The sequence below is a fragment of the Chaetodon auriga genome, chromosome 11 (genome assembly GCF_051107435.1).
Source record: "Chaetodon auriga isolate fChaAug3 chromosome 11, fChaAug3.hap1, whole genome shotgun sequence".
NCBI classification, from domain to species: domain Eukaryota; kingdom Metazoa; phylum Chordata; class Actinopteri; order Chaetodontiformes; family Chaetodontidae; genus Chaetodon; species Chaetodon auriga.
In genome coordinates, this window is record NC_135084.1 from 5771775 (window position 1) to 5787230 (window position 15456).

At 44.9% G+C, this 15456-nt stretch overlaps 1 protein-coding gene across 1 annotated transcript in view; it reads right to left on the minus strand.

The window, feature by feature from the left end:
* Nucleotides 1–13867, minus strand: part of sertad2b (SERTA domain containing 2b) — a 34274-nt gene extending 20407 nt beyond the window's left edge. The window contains exon 1 of the mRNA XM_076743019.1: nt 13670–13867. The gene's annotated coding sequence lies outside the window, so the exon portion shown is untranslated. The remainder of the gene's footprint in view (nt 1–13669) is intronic.
* Nucleotides 13868–15456: the final 1589 nt, after the last annotated feature.

Below are 15456 nucleotides of genomic sequence, written 5' to 3' on the forward strand. Positions count from 1 at the left end.
GGAACATGAGTTAGGGTATTGTCACTCCTGTAGTTCGGCTCTTTTGGCCTGATCCATTGGTCCGGCTCCCGTTCACACTGGCTTCACACAAATGAACCAAGAGGAGCAAACATGAAGTTGTACAGACTGACTGGCAATTTATGCACAAATTCGCTGTTTTTAATATGTATATTTGTGTGCTCTGGTGTGCCAAAGAGTTCACCAAGACATAAAAGACTATGAGCATCGTTAGTGTTATTAGGGTGCAAATCAGCCGCATGTTATGAACGATGACAAACAGGTAGAGACAGGAGGAAAAAGAGGCGTGTGGTACAACATTATTCCACGGGGTATTACTGCTGGATCACTGTCACTTTTTAATGAACTTAATGAACTGTCAACACACACGCAGGAGGATACAAACGCCGCACGCTGCAGATTTAACTGCTTTTGACTGTCTGATCAATCAGAGAAAATGCTGATGCGTTACAATGCTTACCAAATGACTTCTGCATAAGATTGCTTCCTGAACAGCTGATGAACAGCAGATGGATTTATTCGTAAATTAGCTTTGGAAATCAAAAAAAAAAAAAAATCACAAAAAACTGTGGTTCAAGTGATCTCGGTCCACTTTCACACCAGCCCGAACAACACATCGGCAGTGCAAACAGCAAGAAAAGTGCACATATGGAGGAAGGTGGGCTGGGTGGATGGGACAAATGCGCTTTCATCCAGGACACTGGGGGCTTGTGTCCCCATGTGAAAACAAAAGTCAAGGCTGATCTCTTTTGGAAGTGAAGTAAGGTAACACACGACTAAAACGCTATTTCAAGAGAAGAAACTAACAAATGAATTGAAGACATCATCTAGACACGTCTATGAATATTCCTCTTATCAACAAATTACATGAAAAGACCAACATACAAGAGACCTAAAATATCTTATTTGTCCGTGCCAGAAAGCTCCAATGTTGTCCAAAAACTATTAAAAACACATCAGTGAGCCACCTCTTGATTTATCATAATATACAAATCCTCAGATTCAGCATTATTATCCAAATAACCCTCCTTCTTCTGTGGAAGCATGAATAGTGACGAGTTTAGGGAGATAGAAACTAGTTCAGGGGCCACACAAAACTTTTCATCTTGCAGGAAGAGGGGCTGTGTGTTGACTAAGAACATGGGCGAGAGACCCAGACAGACAGAGAGAGAGAGAGAGAGAGCGAGGGAGCAGGAGGGAGGTGTGTTTACTCATGGTTGTGTGCCGCCTCCAGCGTCAGGTGACTTCCAGGAAAGAAGCTGTTGTTCTCTTTCTCTCTCGCTCTGTCTCTTTTCCCTTTGCTCCTTGTTTCAGAACTTCTCACATGAATTGTTTTTCTTCTCTTTTTCACTTTACTGGCACGTTGTTTATCAGGCCACCGAATCAGAGTGCAAAATGTCGCGCTCGTGAACCTGCGTAACATCCAAACCGCGTTCCATAATGAATTATTCGGTTTGAAAGCAGTCACTGTAAAAAGAAAATCAAAGTTTTAAAGTGGAGTACATGATGTGCAAATCGGTTAAGCCAGTCAAGACATGATGAGGGGGTTTAATAACCCGTTTAGACACACAGCACAGTGCTCTGTTGTATGTTTTACTGGCTCGAGGCTCGGGGCTACGTGAAAAGTTTCACTCTAACCCTTTCATGTGCACGTGTTGTGTGTGTGTGTGTGTGTGTGTGTGTGTGTACCCATCCATAGCAAACTGGAGAGTGTGACACAATCCAGCAGGACAACTCAGCAGCAGTTTCACAGTGGATGGAACACAGATAGCTCTGTCCACTCGGGGAAACTCGACAAAAACACATTGATGGCGGAGGATTCGTTTCCCACATTTCTGACATTTTTCTGCAGTTTGGGTCAGCTCCACTCTGAGCAGTGTGACTGAGGCAGGGGTGGCTGCCGCTGTTGGGGAAGTAGTAGCAGTGGTAGTAATACTGGAAGAGATGGTGGTGGTATTGTTAGCAGTAAAGGTGTACAGCAGTGATAGCTTGCACTCACTCTTATATTGTTACGTGTGTGTGTGTGTGTGTGTGTGTGTGTGCATTCGTGCCTCCAGCATGCCTTCGCTGTCTTGCCTCTGACAATAAATTCTGCAGCGTTTTTTAAAGTGCTCTTCGAGTCAAACTGAGCTGCAGTGTAAACTCTGCGCAGGGAGATCCTGTAGCTGAAAACAGGAAGGTCATTAATCTTCGAGAGAAAGCCAGCGCACTCACAAGTCATGGCAGAGGGAAGCAGCCACAGCGGTTCAGCTGTAGAGACTAGCAGCCAGCAGCTACAGTTTAGCTGTTTATCCGTCTTGTCTCAGTTTTTCCACCTCGAGCAGCTTCATTTTACTAACCCTTCACACTCCTCCAGCCACGGCATCCCCAGAGAGCCATCGCTCCCCTTGCTTTTCTGTTTTTTATCAGGGGCACAGTCAGAACAATGCATAAAAAGTAGGAAACCATAGACAAAAGGAAGGTTCATCACCCTTTCACGTCCCCCCAAACATGAACCATAATGCATCAGACATCAATTTAAATCAGATTTCTTAGCTAACATCTCTTATCTGAGCTGTGTCAGCAAGTCCACACTGAAGCTATGTTTGAAAATGCTTTTTTTTTTGTCTTCTCTAACCTCCATCCACATCCAAAAATGTTTGTCTGACTCCTTCCCCCACACCTTTCTGACGGCCTGCATCCCACGATGATTGCGAATTTCCGAAACCGTCAATCCATCAGTCATGTTGGATTGACAAAGTGAGGGTCAGGGGAGTCGCAGAAAGGAGGCAGGGTTTGAACTTCTCTGTTAAACTGTATTTTTCTATTCTTCATCCAACTACCTCCATCACTGTCCTGCGTTCAACAGACTGCAACACCAACAACGGCCTTGAAGGGAGACTTAAGTCACCTTGTTGCTGCTTATTCCCACTCCTGGTCTGTAATCAACTAGGAGCCACTGGTGCAGCGATAAAAACATGATGATGTTTCTTTGATAATGAGTCAATTTATCAATTAAAGGATTATCAAAACTGTTGTTGGCTAATTGTCCATCAATAATGATTCCTAATCCATTCAGCACAATCCTTATGTTAACTGACTTCAGTATATGTACCTTTAGTTTTTCTTGTAATCAAACCTCAATTAATAAATAAGTGAATATAATCACGATTCCCATAATACCTTGCATTCGGATCACACTGTCTCCAGTATCTCCACACATTAACTCTGATGAGAAATGTCTCCCAAACCAATTAATTGCTTCGTCGTCATCATCATAATCATGTTCTAACTTGTCTGATTCAGTCTCACTGTGAAATCACTCATTTTCTCCTTCATTAAAAAGGTCTTCTCAAAGGTTGTTTGTATTGTGGCTATGCTGGGCCGGTCAGTGACTTGTGGATTGCATCTGATCACTGCAATCCAGCAGTTATGAGACTGTAGCTTCCTGAAGAAGAAAAAACACATTCTTCCTCCTACTCTTACAAATCAAAGACTAAACTCATGTGATTAAGTTAAAAAAACACTCCCCTTCTCCATGTAGTACACTCGGGGCTTTTGTTGCTTCAGCCGTACTTGGTCTGGTCTGACCGGTCGCTTATGGTGACTAACGGGAGCGAACTCTCGATGGATGGATCTGCTGTGGCTCTCCTCCACCTGTGCTGCTGTCAGATCTTTATCCTGAACTGTCACGTGTGGCCTGTGTGTTCGTCAGGAGCTGAAGTTTCACTTTCATTGCACAGCTGTCCGTGTCACAGCACAGTTAGCATTATTCCATGTTATTATCAGATGGGAAACAGAGCAGTTTCTCTAATCCTGTGTGATGTTTTGAAGCAGCGGGGCACATTTATCTGTTTTATCAATGTATTGCTCCAATCCTCTCATATGCAATTTTTTGTATGTCAATACACTAGAAAACAGTAATCTGACTACAGTAACCCATGCACAGTAATCTATTACTTCTTCCCCTGCTGCTGCCCTCCTACGCCAGACCAGACGGGCTGAGTCAGCTCCGCTGCTCTATCACGATTCAGCCTGACACACTTTCCCTCCCTCACCCCCCACTTTCCTTCATGAATCTCTTCATTCACTCTGAGCTGCGTTCACAACTTCTTCACTGCTCCGTTCTGCTCTTTTGCAGTCTGTCTCTTTCTGTTTCATCGTTCCCTCTCTATCTCTTTGCAATAAGATCCAAACATCCCCCCTCCGCCCCCGCCCCATGTTTCTCCTCGATTTTGTCCTCCCGACCCCCTCTCCCTCTCTCTCTCCCTCTCTCTCCCTCCCTCCCTGCTGGCTGCCTTCAGGGTAGCAGAAGGGAAGTGAATGGCTTCAGCCCTCCCAGCTGGTCCCATCACCCAGCAACCCAGAGCAAAACAAAAGAACACACACACACACACACACACACACACACACACACGCACACACACACACACACACACACGCACACACACAAGCCTACAAACAGGCAGGCACTGCGCACACACAGACGGGTTCTCCAGCAAATGAGTGTATGCACGTTCTTTGACACACGCAGACAGATATGCAGATGAATGCACACACTCGCACGGGCACACACACACACACACATACATACACACACACACACACACACACACACATACACACCAGTACCCCCACTTTTGCCCCCCCCCCCCCCCCAAGCTCACATCCATAAACACAGTCAGCCATCCAGCCGTCCCCTGCAGACTCCCACCCATCATCCCTTCCTCCAGCCCCCCACCCATCACCCATCATCCCCCTCTCCCCTTCCCAGCACCCTCTCCAGACACCCAGTCCTTTGTCCACACTCTGCTCCGCACAAAAAAAAATATTTTGGGGAAACAAACATGTGTTGGTCCAAAAAAGAAGTCGACACAAAGCGGCGAGTAAATGCGCTGTGTGTGCAGTGTGAGCGCAAACACACACCAAACACACACAGTACATGAAAAAGTCCAACTGTGCAGCAAAGCAGAGCGCAACTGTTATTTTAAACTGTGAAAGAAGTCACAACTGCATGTTTGTGCGTGCGCTTCACCTCCTCCATGGCATCCTCTGTTACAGGCCCTGTGTGTGTGTGTGTGTGTGTGATGGTCAGCGCGTTCAGAGTTATTCTGTGATGAAGTCCTTTCACTGCTGTGACTGAACGTTTGCTTCGTCTGAAGAAAGCTTTCGACTCACCGCAGAAAATCTGAGCCGCGATAATGAAACATTGATTTGAACTGGGTCACAATGAATGAACCTCAGCTTACGGATCTGAGCACACGATGAAGGTGTAGTTAACCGGGACGCTCGCTTTGGACGAGGTCGCATGACTGAATGTGCTGGTGAACGTTACCTGTCATCAGGCAGCGAATGCTTTCAGAGAACATCATCCCATTGCAGTTTTTAAGTATCAACTGTCTTTTTGCTGAGTATGGAAATCCATTCTTGACCTTTCAGACCACCTCTGACCACAAACCATTCAACACTGTCAAATCTCTGCTGCTACACCCCAAAGACATGAGTGGAGTGGTGGAGTGGGTTTCACATCAGACACCGACAAACATCTTCCCCTAACGTCCTCGTAGTTGATTTGCCAGAGCTAGACAGGAGATAGAGCAGCTGTCAAGAGCAAGCTCAATGAGGAAATTTGGCTTCCTGATAACAGATGGATGGATATATGGAAACTAAGCAAAAAAGAAGAAAAACGGTCTCCTCATGTCCCTGCGCATGACCTTCTTCTTCATCACCATCATCATCTCTCACACCACAGTGCAAATGCAAATAAAAAGACAGCAGCAGTCTATGATTTTTTGATTTGTAATGTCCGAAAGCGTGAACGCACAGAGATCCACAGCAGAGCAGAGCTTTAGCACAAGGACTGAAATGGAGCAGCTATTGTGCAACAAAATCAAACTGACTTTTGTAAAATCAGAAGGAAAGCAGTCAGTCGGGCGATGATCGGAAGGGGAAAAAAAAACAAGCCGGACTACTAAATATTTAGTTTAACTTTCTCCTTTGGCACGGCGGTCGTGAGCCAAAGCAAACCTGGAAGAAAAATGCTTTGCGTCCAAGCTTCTTCAGCCCAAACTGCTCAAACACACATGAGGGAGAAAGTGAAATGGAGTGAGCTTTTCTGGAAACAACACAATGTGGAAAACCTGAATGTGGCTTCTGCAGGCTTCAGGAACATAACAACAAATAGGATGGAAAACTGGGGGGAAATGATCTGAACTGGATCCAGTCCAGACTCATCTGGTCCGATTCTGTCTAAACACACTGCTCAAACATCGGTCTACCTCCAGACTGAACCGGTCCAGTCCGGTCCATCTGAGCCCAGGAGACTCTAGAGTGGTCCGATTTGGTTTGGTTCAAAGCATAACCAGCGTTGTCTGGTCCGGTTCAGCCTCGTCCAAAACAGTGTGTCTCAGTCTCATCTGCAACAGTCTTAAGTAAATCCCTCAGAGGCGGCCCGGTCTGCCCTGCAAGCTGTTCCAGCACCAGTCCCAGTAAACACAAAGAAACACAATACAACCCGCAACAAACAGAAACACCTGACCACACACGCACACACACACACACACACACACACACACACACACACACACACACACACCCACACCCACACACACACACACACACACACACACAGGTCTTGTACAGCAGAGTGATGTGTTTGTTGTCCTCCATGTTAACTATTGAACAGAAAGATCCACTATGGTACAAGCCTGCCAAAGAGTCATGAGAACTGGCCTCAGCTCCACACACACACACACACACACACACACACACACACACACACACACACACACACACACGCACACACGTACTTCTATCCTTGTGAGGACACTCATTGACATAATGCATTCCCTAACCCCTTACTCTAACCTTAACCAGCACAAATACATGCCTGGCCCTGATCTGATCAGAATTCTGACCTAAATCTTAACCTTCAAACACACCTTTGAAGTTGTGAGGACCGGCCAAAACGTCCTCACTTTCCAAAAATGTCCTCGCACACGGAATGCTGCAATCGTAGACTCTGTCAACAAAACGTAAGGAGATGCAGAGTGTCGTGCTTTCCAAGAGAAATGATGAATGATTATTGTTTTTACGGTGGTAAAACGCAAGCCAGCGAGGGAAATGAGAACTCATTTGAAGCCAAATGAAAGATGTGCAGCTGGACAGAGGTAACACTGCATTTTCCTACTCTGCAAGAACAAAAGCCTGCGATGACATCCGGAGAAGTTGGGGACCATTACAATGCACGTCTGTTTTTTTTTCCCCTCGTTTCAACTGTGCACTGTCTGCGCATGCATGACCAGCTGTGTGTAACATGGGATGGTGTGTGAAGTTGCCAAACCAAGCACACACTTCTTGTTTCCACAAAGCCCAAATTATGGTGTTACACACATCATCATTCAGTCAGAGACCCAAACAGTAATCTCCCCAAATGCTACTCTGCACCACTGACACAGATATCAGCCACTTGAATGGCTGCCAAGCTGACACAGCACTGTATAACAGAGTATATAATCATTAGGCCATAATCATAGAGTGGCTGCTCGCCAAATATCCCAATATCAGAGCTGGCCTGTTAACGCTCCCTCACTCAATTTTTTCAGTGTGGGCCCGACAGTCTCTAATGCGATGCTGTGTTAGTGACAGCACACCGCGCTGGATGAAATACTGTACATGTTAGTGGGACAAGGCTGTCCTGAGTTCCCTGATTCCAAAAGAGTTGGGACGCTGTGTAAAATGCATATAAAAAACAGTTTTCTGAAGTGTTCCTGAGCCCATATGTTAATATCCTTTATACAGTCACGTGTTCACACAGTGGTGAACCTCGCTCCATCCTGGCTTCTGAATGACTGAGCCTTTCCAGGATGCCGAGTCAATACCCAGTCATGATACTATCACCTGTAACCAATCAACCTGTTTACCTGTGGAATGTTCCAACAACAACATTTTTCTGTACCAGCACCGAGAACACATTGTTAATAATTTATATATATGAGACTATACATAGTCTGATATGTGTACTGAGGTCATGCTTTTCTTTTAGCCATGGTCTCCAAAGAAGTATCAAGTATCATTGTTTCATACTAGTACTGTATGGACGTGTGATATTGTGACAGCATCAGCGCTGTGGAGTGCTGCTGCTCCCACCTACGTAACACGCAGCTTTTAAACGTGGCGGGTCATAATGAGTAATAATGATGAGTGACGTACTCCGTTCAGCCAGCTTCCTGCATCAGCAGCCACTCATTCACATGGCTGAAATAAAGGCACTTGATGTGTGTTGTTATTCTTTGGAATCAGATAAATGCGTCGGTTGATGGTTGAAATTTGACACGGTGAAGCCATCAAAACTCCATGAGGCTTTTTGCATCCATTACTTCTGGATTTTTTCACACTAGACATTAAGTTAGTGAGCGGTGCTTTCAAGAGACACGATCATAAATGACTCATTTTGACTGCTCGTACTTGAAAAGAATGTATCGTACAAGACTTAAAGTATTCCCAGATACCATCTGAGGCAACTAAGATGAGCAGCTTTTTCAAGGGGGAACCTCATGTCCTCCATCTTTTCTGTTCAACATGCAGCAGTCCAGATGTTCACGACGCCTGAAAACTGAGAGGGCCATTAAAAAGAGCCAGCTGCTGAACACACACATGCTGCTGCCATTAATGCACCATGATGACTCTGATATATATAATGGTGACCTGCTCTTGTTCAGTGAGTCTTCAGCAGTATGTTAAACAGTGTACAGCGCGCTCAGTCACTTCCACACTGAGAGAGTGGGAGGAAGAGTGTGTGGGAGGGGGTTTTCCAACAGAGTGCATGATGTAACAAGGACTACTATACAGGTAGTGAAGCAATGAGTCACTGCGTTGAGGGAGGAAACATGATAACATGGAGGATAACATGATGACATCTCTGTGTGTGTGTGTGTGTGTCTGCGGGTGCATGTGTGTGAGTGCATGGCTTAGTTTATATACAAAATGCTCAGAGGATGTCATTTTCTCAACGTGCACTTCCAAAGTGAACTGGAGCAGAGTTTCACAGATGAAACTGAAGGTCAGTGTGTTGGAAACAGTAGTTTGACTGCAGTAAAAAAAAACTCAAGGTCCACCAGCTTGTGCCAGAGCTTTCAACCTCATAGTGAAGTTTACTTAGTTGTCATGGTGAAAGCTCAGTCGGTTATTATGGGACGCTAGCAGGAACCTACAACCCTGATTCCTACAACAGAATGCAATCAGTCTCAAACTGTGTTTTATGAAGTGTCCCCGTATCTATCTATCTATCTATCTATCTATCTATCTATCTATCTATCCACCCCCTCACTTAGGCTTATCTATTATTAATACTTCGTTCTTCTGGCTCTCGTTAAGAGGCCTGCTCTGCAAACGTTGCTCTTCTGACATCCGATCCCTCTGTTCATGTATGCTTGTGTGTGTGTGTGTGTGCTCTGCATGTACAGTATATGTGCCACAGATCTATACGTGTGCAGTCTTGTCTCTTCAGGATCTCTGAGCGCGGCACAGTTCTTCCACAGCCATTAGTTACTGAGTGCACTGCGATGCACGTCGTAAACATGCTGTAAGTACCTCAGAAAACAACATGTATAATGTCGGAGTGAATCGTGCTTATAAGGCCTCAGAGCATTTTCACTTGAAGCACATAGCTTCTAAATGCAAATAATGCTTTTAATAATTAAAATCATTCCAATTATTGAACAAAACAATACCAACTCAATGTCCACTGACTAGCTTTCTTCAGAGCTCTCAACTGGATCCCTGGAAGACCATGTGACATGGCTGAAAAGCCTGGAAAAAGACAGTCAGTGAGCAGACCTTCAGAATTTTTTGTCAAGAGTGACGTCCCAGCCATCCTAAAACCAATTCCTACCACCGATACTTCTTTCCATCTCTCCACATCGTGCCACATCACAGCACATTTTGCTTAACATGAAGTTATTATAATGACTCCCACTGAATATCCATTCCAGTTTGCCTTCCTACCCGTTTCCTGGCTGTAACGAGATCTTGGAAGATAAGGCTGGCATTCATGTGTTCCTGCAGTGAAGCACTTATCACATGTTCCCACACGGCACATTCACAAGGCACATCGGAGCACACACAGCCCGCTAAACATAAAGCACCACACATCTATACGTCAGTGTGTGTGTGTGAAAATGTCTCGCGTTACTCTCACTTTGCCTCATAGTCGATCTTTTAAGCAACGCAGTGATACACACACACGCACACACACAATCACTGTGCGAGACAGAAAGAAAAAAAGGAAGCGAGAAAAGGTGCCGCTTGTGTGAATAACGAAAAGGAGGTCAGTGCCTGAAGGGGTGGGGCGATGGTGAACACTGCTCAAAGTAAAGGCACTGAGAATATAGCGCTGCTGTGCATACACACACACACACACACACACACACACACACACACACACACACACACACACACACACACACACACTAGCCTATTGTGATGGTGGATTGACATGTGACTAGGCTAGAATTGCACGTTTCATTTTTGTACCTTCACTTCCTCATAAATCTGTTTTCTATTATTACTGATGAGGTGCAAATTTGCTACTGTGAAAGTTATCGAATATGAAGTGGACACTTCAGTGTCATCAGGACATCTGACATCCGCCGCTGACTTATGGCTTCATGGCAAAAATCTACATGTAAAAGCAAATACGCTGCATTTGATGAAAGAGTTACGATAACACGTCATCAAGTCGTCTTTTGCCTGTATGTGTGTGTGTGTGTGTGTGTGTGTTGTTACCAAATGGTCACTTTTACAACAACCCTGCAATAACAAGCTTCCCCAGAGCATCTTAATCGATCCCTTTTCATTTATAATACTGCAATTAGAGCTCGCAGTCAACAAAAGTTTTGCCAAGAGCAGCATTTCTGGGGGCCGAAAGTGATGATAGTCACTATTTTGTTGGTGAGCAATAGCCGGTGGGAGCCACGGTGAGGGTCCAAGCATGACATTCACCAAACGGTAGCTAAAGCCCACAACAGTGCAGGAACATGATCTGCACCTCTGCCTGACCAGTGAGCAGTTATTCTTAATTTAGACTGTTCAGGTCAGAGTGGAACATGCGCCCTCATCCACAGGTCCATATGAACACGCTGAGTACAACATGGACACGCAGAGCCACCGAGCAGAGGGTCAGAGCTGACCAGATAACCCTGCCCACAGGGGAAACCAGAGGGGATACCTGCTCACTGCTCAGGCTGGTGTAGAGCAGCGAAGGAACACCAGTCCTACTGAGGGATTATTGTGTGGTGATGCTATCATCACAACCACTCTCCCACTGTCTATTTTTAGTTCACAGAGCGCTCCCTCTCTCTCTGTCTCTTTCAGTCTCTCTGTCAGATTCTCCATACTGAATGCCAAACGCATTAAAAGGAGAAGGTCAGAAAAAACAGACACACTAACCAGCAGTTAGTGGTTTCTAACTCAGGGAGAAATATAGCACCTGTCCCTCATTTCACACACGCTGCGCTGTGCTGAGGTTGGTAAACTTTCCATATCCTCCTTAATGACACATAAATGCCCAATTTTCCCCACAGATCACAGCATTATTGTATTTGCATGATAAAAATAGAGTCGATAACAGTGGATGTGACTCAGAGCAGCTAAAAATGAGTGAAAAAGTCTGAGGTCAAACACACTGTGAGCAGACACGTGGCCGGAGCTGAGCCTGAAATCTTTGTGGACGATGGTCTCTGCAAGCTCCGAGCTCTTCTTCACATCCAGACTGCTGTCTGCAGCCACCAGCTATCCTGTCTCCTGCATCAACATTTCTTTACGGCAAGGGAACAGCCTGCAAAATTTTATTCTAAACAGAGTCCAAAGATTTGAGGTGTACTGTAGGGACTGGACTGCAGTTCAGGGTCCTGAATGTATCATCCCAGCGTTCAGACAGAGACAGCAGCCATCCAGTAGCCGGCGCTGGATGGCTGCTGATTCTGCCTGCCAGACGGGCCGCAGCGTCTGAGCCTCAGGCTGGGAACACAGACGAACCACGGCACCTTAATCTGGATTAGCTGCTAAATTAGAAGCCTGGTTGCTTGTGTAATCCCGTTGACAAAGTTCTGGCAGACCCCGTGGCCATTTGACAGCATCTGACTGATTCCAGCCAGGCCAACATGGGCCAGACGGACTGAGAGACGGATGCAGAACTCATGCACACTTATCCTCACTGTTCAACAATTTACATAACAGAGCCCTTAAAACTTGTAGTATTGTAGTGCAGTATACTCACTAGATATAATGTGTCACATTTCGGAAGTTTTACAGTGCACTTAAATGTTTACTTCATCTTTAAAGCTGCTGCTTCTCCCTTGAGGAACTTTGTTACACTCAGCTCAGAAAAAGCAGCAGCAGCCTCTCAGTCAGCCACGCCAGAGCCAAAAACACCTGCAAACATTCTAACTTTCACACCTATCACACACCACACACACACATTTGGAAATAAATGTGATGAGGTGGGCAGGTGGGGGGGCTGGGTTGGGGATGTGGAGATGATCATATTTGTATACTTTCATTGACTATCTCAGTATTTTGTACTCTTTTAATTCCTAATTCCCTCAGTATTCTATTAGTCTAAACCTAAATGATTCTTTTCCATACAGCTTGAACTTTATGACACCACACACACACACACACACACACACACACACACACACACACAGTCGTTTTATACCAATGTGTGGATCAGGCCCAAGTAGGGAATGCTGAGCTGCACTGGAGCAGCGCAGCAGCGGATCAGGATCAGGATCCAGTCTGTCAGTCAGTCACTGGTGGTGTGTGTGAGTTTAAAGACAACTTGGTTATATAATCCGGACAGAAAAGCGGCGCTTTCATCGGAGCGATGAGGGAGTACACCATGACCAGCTGATCCAACCCGACAGGCTGTTTTCATACTGACGAAAACCCATACGAACTGGACTCCCTGAAACATCTAGCAAGATATTGATCTCTCCTTATGGTATCAGGGGGTACAAAAGATTTCAATTCAATCTTTCCAATCCTTCACTAAATTCGGCATACAAATAATGTGTCGAAAGTGACAATTTTTCATATAATTTAAACTTTTAGAATCAATTCCCCCTGTTCATTACGGCGGTCTTACTGTCTGTTTCAGCAGAGGAAGAGTACCGGTACAAGGGGCACCAATTCCAAAATGCAAGATTTTATGATAACGAGTCATATTTGGTGTGTCGCATCTATGCCGATTTGAAGACCTGATTCAATTAGATATACAAAATATATCAGAAACACCCCGTATCAGTGTTTTAGCGATACAGGGTAAAAGAGTTAGTAATCAACCATTTTTTCCAGTGTATTTTGGCGGTCCTCGGTCCACGCGCGATACAATGGTGCGTAACGGGATTTCCATCCTGCGCTCTTCCTCCTGTGAAAGCGTTGACTGATGCAGACAGACTACAGTACTCGCTCATTTATTGGACCCGTATATATCATATGATTACCAACAGCTACTTTCTGAAAATATTTAAGGTGCTTAAATAAGTAGGCTACGCGCGGACACGTACAGTTTCACGCACAGACAGAGAGGAACAGGAAACCTAACTTAAAATAAGACCACCAGACACCAACACACCACACAAGAGTTGAAGATGCAGTTTGAGACACTCACCCTCTATGGCAGATCCGTCCAGCACGGTGCTAAAGTAGAAAAATAGATGGGGAAGAAATTGCTTTCGATGCTTTTTTGCTATTGCAGAAAGCTGTGTTCGCTGCTATTACGATATCTATTTTCTCTTTTACCTAAAAGCTGATGGACCACGTACAGGCTCTGTCCAGCGTCTCCACTGTCACAGCTCGCGGCCAATGCGAAGTCATGGAAGAGCAGCCAGTCTGGTGCTGCATTTATGTATCATGAGACAGATAGTAAATACGAAAAACCTGCTACAGTACAGTGGTCAATACCTCGTAAAAATCGTTTCACATTGTATTTTAGGCATTAAACGCGATTATAAATGCAAGCTCACTTTCGCTTTCGGGCCGTTTAACTACAATTTAAACAGGCTATAGGCAAAACGTCAGTTTTTCACGTGTTGAAAGCTAAACATATCGTAAAATGCAGGATTAAGGCAATGTCATGTCATCTGGTGTGGGAGAATCAAATAATTATTTGGACAATTCAATACAAAACCTATTAAATTAACTATATATAGTAGAATATATATAGACATACGGATATAGACTGCCCCTGCTAAAACTCCCTGTACATTTTGGCATGCTGGAAAACTTGTGTGACTTACTTTCTTCCACGTAGTGATACTTATTTGACACGGGTTAAAAGTTTAATTTATTCCCACAGTCGCTGAATGCATCAGCAGGCTGTGTGTGACAGACGTGTCGTGCGGTGACTCAGAGAGCTGAGTCAGAGCGTCGTGTCCCGCCCACACGGCGGTGGCGGCCAATAGCGCGCGTGCGGAAGCGGGCCCGGTGGAGCACAGTCACGCAGCCCTCCACAGTCACAGTGTGTGTGGTTTAAAAGGACGCCAGCTCCCGGTCCATGTACGGAAATCATTCCCATTGACCATTAAAGGCGGATGGGAGGGTATACATGTTACATATTCATGTAAGAGGAGAGGAACAACAACAGAAAGTTATATACACATATAAGGATTTAAATGACAATTACGAGGTTTCACCTGCTTTAACATAATCTAAATGTGACAGGCTGTGGTTTAAGCAGCGTGTCAGCTACAGCCAATACCCGGGTATCTGAATAATGGCGTTTGAAGGGGTGTGTATGGACTTCACTTGTACAGGGAGAAGTCAAAAAACACTTGAGAAAAACCACTGTCACCTTCCATCTGTGTCTCACCTCCAGCTAGTAGCACCAACAACATCTCTCCCCTTTGCGTCACCATGTTTGCAGGGGTAGAGCGCTCTGGGCTCCTATTGGTCAGAACAACAACAAAACATGTTGTGGAATTTGGAATTTCCTACTAGGCCAGCGAATTTAGAAAAGGGTACACTGTTTGTTTGTGTTTTTTAGGTCAGGACATCATGTCAAGTGTTTATGGGCATTTGCACAAATAACATCTTGGAGCAAACGGGTAGCAGGACAAAGCAGCGTCTTGTATAATAAGGGTGTTAGAAAGGAAGTCTGAGGCACAGCTATTTTTCCATTTTATGGCAGCCATGTATAATGCTGCATGCCTGATCTTTAACAGGGAAATTCACTTTCCATTTATGACCTCATAATGTTTTGGTATGTACTCAGCAGTCAGAGCTGCATCACAATATTTCTTTAGAGTTAAAAAAAAAACAAACAGGATATCTGCTTCCTTCTGCTTCTGAATCTTTATCGATAATAACCTGGCCTGATAGATGCATGCTGTCTGGAATGAAAATGGGTATCATAGACAACAATTGATCACCATATCCCTTGTAGTGGACGACAGACAA